This window comes from Humulus lupulus, chromosome 9 (assembly GCF_963169125.1).
Source record: "Humulus lupulus chromosome 9, drHumLupu1.1, whole genome shotgun sequence".
Taxonomy (NCBI): Eukaryota; Viridiplantae; Streptophyta; class Magnoliopsida; order Rosales; family Cannabaceae; genus Humulus; species Humulus lupulus.
Genome location: NC_084801.1, coordinates 128,145,464 through 128,156,542, shown reverse-complemented (window position 1 = coordinate 128,156,542; position 11,079 = coordinate 128,145,464). Strand labels below are relative to the sequence as shown.

The 11,079-nt window shown below is 35.6% G+C and overlaps 1 pseudogene; it reads right to left on the bottom strand.

Annotated features, from left to right (window-relative positions):
- Positions 1–1,383: 1,383 nt before the first annotated feature.
- LOC133800033 (allantoinase-like) lies at positions 1,384–7,498 on the bottom strand (annotated as a pseudogene).
- Between the last annotated feature and the right edge of the window lie 3,581 nt (positions 7,499–11,079).

Here is an 11,079-nt window from a genome sequence, read left to right as displayed (position 1 = left end):
AATAAATTTTTGTTTAATGATAAACTGTAGTGAGAATAATAACTCTTAAAGAAGGAGTGAGGTGGTAAGAAGACTCGTTCCTTTTTACGTGGTTCGCATGCTAAAATCTCCCTAATCCACGAGTCGATATTATTACTGTATATCTCTCTATATTTTGACAGAGTATTTGCATTACACAGAAAAAACTCAACCCCTTTTCTATCCAAGATCTTGGTATTTATAGAAGAACCATCCCAGGATAGGTGTTGGGATCATCACGTGAATACTCATACCATTTGTGACATGTCTCCCTCAAATGATGAATATTACAATATATATTAAGGTATGGTCTAATCATTAGGTAAAGTTGATCATGGGTCGTCTGGCATAATCGGACATGTGATGTTTGATTATGCACGTTTATATTACGTGTCCGAGAATTCAGGGATAACGGACATGTAATGTCTGACCACGCACGTTTATAAATAACGTATCCAGGTTTACAAACTCTTGGATATGGCAGATTGTCAGAATGCCACGACCTGAACGTAATGTCAGCCTGCACCCAGAATGATGTGCTTTATATCCATCTCCAGCTCGTGCCTTGATGCTTCGTATTCCTCAGCTCGTGTTGTTACCTGGGGGAGTTGCACTGCCTTAGCAGAGGAGATATCAACTTGTAGACTCTTTAGTATTGTTCTTAGCTAGCCAGTTATATTCAAGCTTCATAAAATACCCGGGCTGAACATCAAGGCGTACAACAATCTTGATATCTTATATTTTCAATAATGTTTATTTGGTACCCTGTAATTTGAAATTGTACAAATTTGGTACCCTAGACTCAAATTTGTTCAATAAAATGTTATTAATATGACCAAACTGTTATCAATTATATGTAATTAAGTAATTAAATTCAAATTTGAAACTCATAAAATTGAGAGCAGTTTTGTTATATTGATTAAATTTGAGTCCAAGGTACCAAATTTGTACCAGTTTAAATTACAGGGTACTAGATGAGCATTATTGAAAACATAAAGTATCAAGTATGTATTTCGATAAAACATAGAATACCAAATAAGTATTTACCTATTGATAAGTGGTGTTGTATATAGACACTTAAAATATTATCTTAGGTAGTGTTGAGCACCTCAAGTCTTCCTCAATTAATTTTTTCTTTCTTACTCAAAGTCCTAATTTTTCTCGATTTTTAGTCTCAAATTGATGAGAATGTTTCGAGAAAAAGTTGTTTTTATATTAAATGAAGTTCAAACTAATGAACTTACAAAGTATTATACATATTTACATATTCATATATACAACTAAGGTTCCCAAACAATGTTAAATAAGTCTATAAAATAGTTATAGAATAAAAACAAGTTAAATAAAAATGATAATTTTTAATCTCTATGTTGCTAGGATTGTACACCACAAGGTGTCCTCCTTGTAAACAAGGTTTCCTCTCACAAAAGTTGATGAAATTCTTCCATACAACTTTGTTCCCATGTAGGCTGAGATTTCCTACACATTCACAAAACCAAAAATAAATAAATGAGAGAACATTTGTAGAGCTTGATGTGTCCCCACTAATTTTTTCATTATTATTTATTAGTTTAAGGAATGTTAGCATAAATATTCCCTTAATTTTTCATTGTTTGCATTTCAGTCCATCATGTTATTGAATTCTATAAAAAGTAGCAATTAAGTTCTTATTGTTTTTTTTCCACAAAATTCTTAGTTTTTTTTATGATATGTAAACATACAAAAAAAAGTATACAATATATAGAGAAATATCAAAATGTCCATAAAAAGCTTAGAATTATGTTAAAAAATGAACTAAAATGACTTAATTATTACTATTTTTAAAACTCAATACAAGTTTCTCAGAGACTAAATTGTCATAAAGCAAAAAAAATAAGGGACGTTCATGCTGAAAAGCATATGTTTAAATATAATTTTAGCATTATTTTCATTTGGCCCCCATTAAATACTAATTTCTTAAAACAATATGCTACTTAATATTGTGTTCTTTGGCTTTTTCCCTAATACATTATTGTATGAAACTTAACCAAAGAAAAAAGAGACATACTAGATGCTTGATGTATACTAAATGATCTTGATTGAGATCAAACTCCACTTCAGGTTCCCACACAACTATATCTGCAAAGTTTCCAACTTGAATGGATCCCTGCAAAGAGTGAAATTTCACAAGACATGATGACTTGACTTTCCATGAAAGCAAACAAAGTTAGTCAATTGATCTTTTCTTGCTTAGAAATTTAGATGACATAAATGGTGAGCATGTTCAAGGTTCAAAGATTTCATACTTAAAGTTAGATAATTATGTAGAAGACCAACATAAGGTAAAACTCATTTGGGAGAGTTTTTCTGTGGTTGTTTCTCTGGTCTATACAACAAAATACATTTAGTATAATTATTATGAGAGAGATAACTAATGGTAAACTTTGCCTAAATATAAAGATAATTGTTATGCAGGTATCAGAAGGAACTCGAACCTTAAATCTTGTAAGAGCAAAGTTTAAGCTACCTTTGGGTGTAAACCTTGCTATCATGAGTTGTTAGCGATAATAAAAACTAAATATTTGAATTGTGTTGCTAATCCAATTGAAATATACTTAGGTTTAGATAGAATGAACAAAATTATTTATTGTATGCTACGAGAACAATCATCAAAGGAGACTACATCCTATCCCATATATAAAAGATAATTTCTTAATTAAATTAAGTTTTAGTTATACATAGCTAGATCATAATAAAATTCACATAAGGATATCTTACACTAATAAGGTGAGTAAGAGTATGTTATAGAAATAACAAAATGACAAATTTACCTTTAATTCCATTCCAGCAAGCCTAGCAGGCCTCTCACTCCACCATGAAGCTAACTGCTCCAAAGTTATTCCATATGTCCATGTCACAGGAAGCACAAACTGTAAATGTCTCCAATAAAGAGAGAAAAATTCAGTTAGTTTTTTCAATCACATTACACAAATTATATCATACATCCACATGAGAAATAGAACAAAGCCAACCTGCAAAGATGATATTCCACCCCATGCCCTCAAGAAGTTACCATCATCAAGGAGCTTAAGTCTTGGCTCTGTCGGTAAATGATCAGAACTCAACATGTCAATATGTCCATCCTGCAAACATTACGAAATTCGAGTATGAGAATAATTTGCATCCAAATCATCTGTCCAATTTCTCTGTCTCGTCTGGTTTCAAATTTTAAAGGATGTGTCATCAATTCATTACCATCAAGGCCTCCCATAATTTTTCTTTATTGGCTGCGTCACGAATGGGCGGAGCGCACTTGAAGCGAGTGTCTCCATCAGGAATCTCTTCTGCTGAGAAAGCTAAGTAGTGGGGGCAAGTTTCAACCGCTACAAACTATTTTGAGCATGAAGAAAGATGTACTAATCATTGAGGAGAAAAGGAATTTCAAGGCAAATGTTTCACATAAGATTTGGTTTAAGCAACAAAACCAAACTTATATTTATTCAAATTGCAATGATAAGTGCACACAAATTATATACCAAAATATTACACAAGTGACAGTACTGTACAGATTTTCTTAACCAATAACATTTATTTAATCTGAGTCATTGTGTGATGTTTTGGTGCACATATATATCATTACTTCTATACAAAAGTACATTACTTACCTTAATAAGATCTAAGGAGGAGCTTGAATCAGACATGTGAACTATGTGAAGATGAGCTCCTTCTGCGGAGCCACCACTTCTTGTGTCCTTTGTTACTGTCAAGAGCTCCTTAATAGCTTCCTACTCCCTAGTTTTAAGTCAATAGTAAATCAGTGTTAAACTTCTCATTGGACCTAATAACTTGTTCAATTCTTTTTGCGAAGAAAGTGATCGAAAAACATTTTACATTGTGGGTGACCTAGTCTTGAGATGCGTCGAATAAGAACGAGGATCATTTGAGCCATCACCAAGATCCGAGGGTTTTTCAAGTTCTTTCTGAATCTCAGCATGTACAAGTAAAGGTCTTTTATATTTTGCTAGTACAGATAGTCCCTCCTGGAATAAATAACAGAAATATTTGTAATTGTAACCAAGCAAACAAGAAGGCACTACTACAAAAAGGTTTTTTAGGACTCGCTAGGACTCGTGTTTTTTTTAGGACTCGCATTGAGTGTCTTTAAGTAACATTTTAGGATTCACAACAATAGTCCTAAAAAAAAATTGGGTTGAGTGCCTTTAAGTACAAGTCCTAAAAAATCCTGTTGAGTGTCTTTAAGGGTTTGTTTTGGGAGTCATTAATACTTTTTTAGGACTCGCTCTTAAAATTATTAAGTAAGACACTTTTTTTTTAGCCCAGATTTTTTAGGGCCGCAGATTTTTTTAGGACACTCATTGCGAGTCCTAAAAGAGTATTAAGGACTCCCAAAATAAGTCCTTAAAAATATTAAGTAAAACACTTATTTTTATAGCCCAGATTTTTTTAGGACTCGCATTTTCTTTTAGGACACTCATTGCGAGTCCTAAATTGCGTTTTTCCAGGACTCTCAATGAGTGTCCTAAAAACTTCATAAATATTTTTAAGGACTTGCATTTATGTCCGTGTCCTAAAAAAGTGTCCCGTAAAAGGTATTTTGTAGTAGTGAGGCATTATTGTTTGGCATTAGTATTATGAAATATACCTTAATATGACTAGCATTTGTCATGGGAAAATCATTGATCCCTGAAGGACACATAAAAGACTACAAAATAGAACAATAACTTTAATTAGATAAGGATGTAATATCCATAATACTCATAAAATTGTTAAACAGCTGTAGTTGAACCTCAAACTAATAAAAAAAAGTTATTTTACATGTCTACTAATAAGGATAATTTTATAAAATTACGCTCCCAGTTTAACTCTATAATATTTGAAGAATAGATAATTTATAACAATTTTATGTATTGAAGAGCAAACCACATATCTGACCATTTGAGCTACTCCTCTTAGGTGTCTATTAATAAAAAGATGGATAAACGTAACTCAGTAAAATATACTCTTTATGGCATAAACTAATTTTCACCAAGACAATGTCTTAACCATGAATATTTTCACTTGTCTAATAGTTAGTACCTTCAAACCAAGAACACCAGCATTCAAAAGATCTTTAAGAGCAGATGGGTTAAATGCATTTTACAAGACCACCCCAGAAACCTATTAAACACAAAGATTAATCAGAAAACTAGTGTTTCTGAAATATTATTACCACAAAATATGAGTCCATGAACATACCAACATCGACGAATATTCTCTTTTTCGCCGATTTAAGCTATTGAGCAAAGAAGCAGAAAAGATTGGTTAGAGAGATTCAATGAACTAAAGAGGAGATATATTGCTTAAACTTATATTTTACTAAAGAAAATAAGTCTAACTTGACACCATAAGTAGGTCAATACCTTAAGTTTCAAGGTTTCTCTAGACACAGTTGAGGGCATACTATTTAGAGGCATGTCAGACCACCTATAGAAGAAAGAAATGTGTCAAATATTCAATAAGAAAAAGTAATAAACATGGCTCTAAAATAAGGACATAGCATGGTTATTTTCAAATAAGTCTTAAAAGAGAATTCATTCATTTTCTCATATACCTTCAGTCTTTCACTTAACCAAACTAATTCAAAGAAAAAATGCAATTAAAATGTATTGAGAAAATGGGAATTAAAAGGGTTTTGTTAAGTACCAGCAGCTGCTGCTTTAGTTCCTGAAGGAAATCCCTCCCACTCAGTTCTTCCAGGATCATCAAGATGTGAATGCCTGCCATTAAAATCAAAATATTCCAATTACTCATCATGTGTTTGACACTAGATAAAACATTTTTCTTATGAAAAGTGTAAAGAATCTATTTTCATAATATTATACATTATCGTTAAAATTTAAACAGCACTTTTTTTTAGATTAGACTCCTTGCATAACCTTATAATATTTGAGTAACATATAAGGAGTGCTCGAATTCAAGCCTGATCATTTGAGCTAGCGCACTTTTCAAAGTTTGACATAATAAAAACAAAATCTTAAATGTCGATTAGGCCGGGCATAACAACAGCATCACCATAGTCAATTATCTGCAATAGTTCTGATTTCCAAAGCTTTTCCACTTCTGTAACAATGAAGGCAATCTTCCCATCCTTAACCTCAACTGTGCTCATTTGACAAGAAAATTAATTACCAACTTCAATGGAATTGTGTGGCCACTTCAAAAAAGACTGAGCTAAGACAGTTTTTGTGTTTCATAAATTCATATTGGGTATTTTAGTTCACAATTATAAAAATATTTATATTACTGATGAGATTTAGAATACAAATGAGTTGTCAAAACATGCCTGCTCCAGAAATAATTCCTTGTGGTGTTACAATGCGCTTACTAGTTATCCAATAATGTTGGTAAGGTAGCAAACTGCATTTTTCCTGTGAAAGCTGTAAAAATACAATTTTTTTTTATCAAATTGCTTTAATATCATAATAAAATCATTTCTATAAATTATTTGCAAAAAATAAAAATAAATATAAAAAAAAACTCTTTTTTACACTATCTTGCTACATTAAAGTTTAAAATAAAACGTAGAAGATAATTTACTTAACATTCTAAAAATTAATTATCAATTTTTTTCCAAAGAAAAAAAAAAGAATCCCCTCGAGGAATATTATTTTTTTTAAATATTAATTTTTAATTTAGAAAAGGTAAATTGTATAAAAATAAAATATTGCATAATATTTATAATTTAAAATAATAAATATTTTTTAAAGTTACTGACATACTACAAAAAATACATAAATAAAGATATTTAAAAAAAAAAAAACAAGGCAGTATCTCACAAGTTTAATATTCTCATCCTCCCTTAGTTTCTCCATTTAAACAAGGAATTTCCACTCCATTAAAACTAGTGGGTCTTCTTCACGAGGCAAATCTTCGAAAAAAGAATGTACATCCATCCCTAATTATAAAGTGAAGCTACTAATTGAAAAAAAAATTCTAAACAAAATTTAAAAGTACATGACAATTACCAATTCTTGAGAACTTTCTTAAAAAAAACATAATATAATATAGCATACTTGTGGACCCTAAAATAAAAATGGATGATAAAGAACAATTGGGGTCCAATCCAATCATGTTTGTTTGTGGAGACTTGACTCAAGCACTCATATGCAACAATCCTCAACTGGCTTATTGTGGAAGGGAAATTTCACTTTTTATACATACTAATATGTACAATTACAAAAAAAATTTAGCATTATTAACTTTTTCAAATTGATGCTAAACTTTTCCCTCATACCCAAAATACCCTTCTCATTTTTCCACACCCAAAAAATTCAACCTCAGCTTTCTCTCTCTATCCACTCTCGGTTTCTCTCTCTTAGTCTCACAAAAATCCCCCAAAAACCATCGAACCCTCCGTCGAGCCCCCATCTCCGTCGAGCCCGCAAAAACCGTCGAGTTTTCGAGCCCCCACCTTCTCTGTCGAACCCCCACCTTCTCCCATTTCTCTGTCGATCTCGAGACCCACAGCAAACTTCCATTTCTCTGTCAAACCCGAAACCCACGGAGCATATTTCCTTCAAAGTTTCAAAAACAAAGGTAAAATCTTGAACCCGAGTCCATATTTGCTTTATATTGTTGTTGAATCTGTGATTTGTGGAATGGGTTATCCGATTTTGTGGGAAATTTTTTCTGAGTTTGAACCAGTGGCTCGATAGGTTCAATTATGGTTCGATAGTAGGCTCGATAGGGTAGTTTGAACAGTTCGATGGTGGATCGATAGGAGCTCGATAGATCTATGGCAATATATGAAACTAACTCGATAGGCTCGATTATGGTTCGATAGTAGGCTCGATAGGGCAGTTTGAACGGTTCGATGGTGGATCGATAAGAGCTCGATGGATATGTGGTATTATATTACAAGGGCTCGATAGGTTCGATAATGGTTCGATATTAGACCAGACTGTAGCTCGATGGTTATTTATGTAGACAGATTTTGCTTAGCTCGATAGGCTCGATAGATTTAGGTTGTTGATATTGCTCGATGGAACTCGATAGTTTCTCGATAGGGTATGTTGCAACTCGATTATAGCTCGATAGGGTATGTTGCAGCTCGATTATAGCTCGATAGAGCTCGATGACAAATTATTTCAGTGATTTTATGAAGAAAAAAATTATTCTGTTTTCTTACCAATTTTTTGTCATGTGTTGTTACAGATGCCTAAGTTGCTTGTTCCGTTCAGTGATCACTTTCCTGGTCGAGTGACATATCGAGGTAGTAATACTTTAAATCACATTAAGACCAGGTTTTTGGAGCTCGGGCTACTTGAAAGGGCTAAGGAATCCCCTTTCAAGCAGTTCTTTTTGGCTTTGAAGTTTAATTTCTCCGGAGTCTTGGTGCATCAACTGTTGCTGAGGAAAATCGCCAACAACAACAAAGATGAGGTGCATTTTTTCTTGAGGTCGAAGTCTTGTAGATTCGGCATGGGAGAGTTTTCCCTGGTGACGGGGTTGGATTTCAGTACCTTCCCGTCACCAGAAGAGTTGGAAGGGCGTAATCTCAGCGACCGGTTGATAAAGGAGTATTTCAACAATGCTGAGAAAGTAAAGCTGTCACAGGTGGACCATGCTTTCAAGACTTGTACGGTTGTGGAAGATGTGTACAAGCTTGGTCTATGTTTGTTTGTTGAGGGGGTTCTGAATGCCATTGGGAGCAAGTTGCACATTTGGCGAGATATTCTAAAAATTGTTGAGAATGTAGAGTACATCTTCAGCTATCCATGGGGGAAGTACTCTTATAGGAGACTATTGCATTCTTGTAAGAAGGACATGGTGAAGCAAAAGGCCAACTATGATGCCAAGAAGGATGCCAAGGTGCAACAAGAGTCCAAGTACAGTATGTATGGTTATGCCCCGGCCTTACAGTACTGGGCATATGAGGCTATCCAACAGCTTGCGGTGGAGCTTGTTGTGAGCTCGGGAAACATGTTCCCAAGGATGCTTAGTTGGTCGCATCGGAGGAACAAGGATTTCACCAAGTCCGTCATCGCACCGATATTATTGAAGAAGAATGTAAGTTATGTTTTTTTTTTATCTATATGCTTATCTTTTATCATTATTTGAGTTAACCAAATGTTTTATGTTGTTTGCAGTTAATTGTTCTTCCGATGTTGAAGCCTCGACCAGCAGAAAAAGACTATTACTTGTCTTTGACTGAGGGAGATCTTCCGCTTTATCCTGGGCTTGGCCAGGATCCCTCGGAGACTGATGAGAAGGAGGATGCGACTTTTGAGAAAATCGCAGAGATAGTTTCTCAGGCAGCCGAGGCAGCCAAGATATTTGTTGATGTTGGCCCGGGGGAGGAGGTTGCAGGTCCCACCCCTCCTATTGCCCCAGCCTTAGCCCCAGCCTCAACCTTTTCCCCAACATCAGCCCCATCCTCAGCGGGAACCCCAACACCAACCCCGACACCAGCCTCAGCCTCAGCCCCTGAGCTCTCCGACTTGATTGAGCGGTTGGACAGAGTCGAGGGTCAACAGGAGACCCTCCTGAAGAACCAGTCAGTGATCTTGGACGTAGTCAGTCAGATCCTGACATTTATTAAGGAGAAACCGAGGGGCTCCAATGAAGATTCAGACTCAGAGTCATTGGATATTCCGCTAGACTATGTTGATGATCCAACGACGCCTCCTACCATCATTGTGACACCTGATGCTGAGACTCTGGGAGTCGTTATTGTCAACCCTGAGGATGTTGCTGGGGTTCAGTTTCAGAGGGCTAGATGCCAAAGACGCAAGCCAGATTGGTTTGAGGACTATACCGATCCCACGAGGAAAAGACCTCGCACTGATGCAACTGCACCAGCAGAGGAGGCTACACATGTGCTGGACCCTCTCAAGAAGCCAGATCCCAAACAGTATAGGACAATGTGCAAATGACTACTTGGAGACATGCCCAACAAGACCCCGCGGGATGTAAAGACTGGGAGTCATGGTCCAGCGTGGTTTCTGACGTTGAAGACACCTCAGTCGTGGCTCAATGATGGGGTAAGCCATTTATACCTAATTATGGACTGTTTTCAATTTTACATGTTTTGTTTTTACTGACTCGATATGAGCTCGATGATAACTCGATAGGAGTTTACAAGATCGATGTGAGCTCGATGGAGCTCGATATGAGTTCAATAGGGATGTTAAAATAGGGTTGTTCTTTATTGTTTCAGATTGGCTCGATGGAGCTTGATAGTAGTTCGATAGGTCGATAGGGATGTTAAAATAGGGTTGTTCTTTACTGTTTCAGACTGGCTCGACGTGAGCTCGATAGTAGTTCGATAGGAGTTCGATATGGATTAGGGTTGTTCTTTACTGTTTCAGACTGGCTCGATGGAGCTTGATAGGAGTTCGATAGGGATGTTAAAATAGGGTTGTTCTTTACTGTTTCAGACTAGCTCGACGTGAGCTCGATAGTAGTTCGATAGGAGTTCGATATGGATTAGGGTTGTTCTTTACTGTTTCAGACTGGCTCAATGTGAGCTCGATGGAGCTCGATAGGAGTTCGATAGGGATGTTAAAATAGGGTTGTTCTTTACTGTTTTAGACTAGCTCGACGTGAGCTCGATAGTAGTTCGATAGGAGTTCGATATGGATTAGGGTTGTTCTTTACTGTTTCAGACTGGCTCGATGTGAGCTCGATGGAGCTCGATAGGAGTTCGATAGGGATGTTAAAATAGGGTTGTTCTTTACTGTTTTAGACTAGCTCGACGTGAGCTCGATAGTAGTTCGATAGGAGTTCGATATGGATTAGGGTTGTTCTTTACTGTTTCAGACTGGCTCGATGTGAGCTCGATGGAGCTCGATAGGAGTTCGATAGGGATGTTAAAATAGGGTTGTTCTTTACTGTTTCAGATTGGCTTGACGTGAGCTCGATAGTAGTTCGATATGAGCTCGATGGAGCTCGACAGCAGAAATTTATGATGGTCTTTGCTAAATTTTTTATCGTACTCTTTTTGCAGCATATTGATGCGGCAGAACACATGCTTCGTATGCGTCGTAAGTATTTTCCCAATATATATCGACAGAATGCAGT